Source organism: Orycteropus afer, unplaced genomic scaffold (assembly GCF_000298275.1).
Source record: "Orycteropus afer afer isolate SDZICR_OR568_19922 unplaced genomic scaffold, OryAfe1.0 scaffold00101, whole genome shotgun sequence".
NCBI classification, from domain to species: domain Eukaryota; kingdom Metazoa; phylum Chordata; class Mammalia; order Tubulidentata; family Orycteropodidae; genus Orycteropus; species Orycteropus afer.
This window is the reverse complement of record NW_006921688.1, coordinates 8,089,903-8,091,435: the sequence shown is the minus strand read 5'-3', so window position 1 is coordinate 8,091,435 and position 1,533 is coordinate 8,089,903. Positions and strand designations below refer to the sequence as shown.

General features: G+C 37.0%; 1 protein-coding gene across 1 annotated transcript in view; it reads left to right on the top strand.

Moving 5' to 3' along the window:
• SYNE1 (spectrin repeat containing nuclear envelope protein 1) overlaps positions 1–1,533 on the top strand; it is a 578,063-nt gene that overhangs the window by 500,029 nt on the left and 76,501 nt on the right. The gene's annotated exons all lie outside the window — the stretch shown is intronic.

The window sequence follows — 1,533 nt, the reverse complement described above, 5'->3', positions numbered from 1 at the left end:
CAGGTTACATAGCTGTTGTTTAATTCTTTTATGTATTCATATGAATTCAGAATATTTTTCATATCTGTATGTCAAAACTAAAAATCCCAACTCACGGCCATCAAGTTGGTTCTGACCCCTAGTGACACCCTTTGGGTTTCCGAGGTGGTTAATCTTTGTGGAAGGAGATGGCCCAGTCTTTCTTCTGCAGAGTGGCTAGTGGGTTTGAATAGCCAGCCTTCTGGCTAGCGGTCAAATGCTTTAGGCACTATGCCATCAGAGCTCATTATCTGTATGTGTATATGTATGTATGTAGGACTGATCAAATATACTAGCATTTAAAAATGGTTTTGATTATTTCAGTGTTATTTGCACATTAGTTTTGAACAATGAATCATTTTAATTTTAGTTTAGTTTGTGTTACCCTATAGCACACACTCATCTGTGGTAGTGTATTTTTCTTACTGATTGTTTCTTACCTGTCTCTAATGGAAGCCCTTCTGGATGGGAAACTTTCAGTGGGCAGAGACTGTCTGATTTGTTCATTGCTCTATCTTCAGCACCCAGAGTACTGCCTAACTTCTCATAAGTACTCAGTGATGATTTATTGAATGGATGAATTATAATTTCATTCATTCTGAAAAGAAGTATAGGTGGCTATTAGGAAAAGTTATCCATGTGCGCATATAAAGAGAAATGAAGAAACTCCAAAGGCAACATATAATATTAACAACTCTATAGATTTCATCTTAAAATGCCAACTATTGATAAACCCAAAAAAAGGGGAAAAAAAAATAATGTACAAATACACAAACTGTCAGATGCATGGTTTATATATTTATATCTAAATGTATATGTATACCTACCTACCTTATAAGCCTGTTGGCAATCAATTCTATATTGATTGAAAATATAACATGAGGTTGTTGAGGAGCAACAAGATACAATTTCCTTTGACAGACATCTAGAAAGAACATTGATAAGGGAACAGAAGACCTGAATTACTCAAGAAACCACATAGACCTACTAGAGATAAATAGAACACTCCACCCAACAACAGCACAATATACATTCTTCTCCAGTGCACATAGATCATTCTCTGGTTATACCACATGTGAGGTCACAAAGCAAGCCTCAATAAATTTTTTTAAATTGAAATTATACAAAGTATTTCCTCCTACTAGAGTGTTGTGGAATTATTTTAAGTAGATAGAAAGCACAGCCCCATTCCTTTTAAAAACACCTGTATAAATAGATCCACCTCTCACCTATCAGTTTCTCGTACTGTGGTAGTTTGTGTGTTGCTGTGATGCTGGAAACTGTGCCATCAGTATTGCACATACCAGCAGGGCACCCATGGTGGACAGGTTTCAGCAGAGCGTCAAGACTAAGACTAAGAAGAAGGCCCTGGCAATCTATTGAAAAATGTGGGCAGTGAAAGCCTTATGGATAGCAGCAGAACATTGTCTGACATAGTGCCAGAAGATGACCCCTCGAGTTGGAAGATACTTAAAATACAACTAGAGAAAAGATGCCTCCTCAAGTGGAGACAAC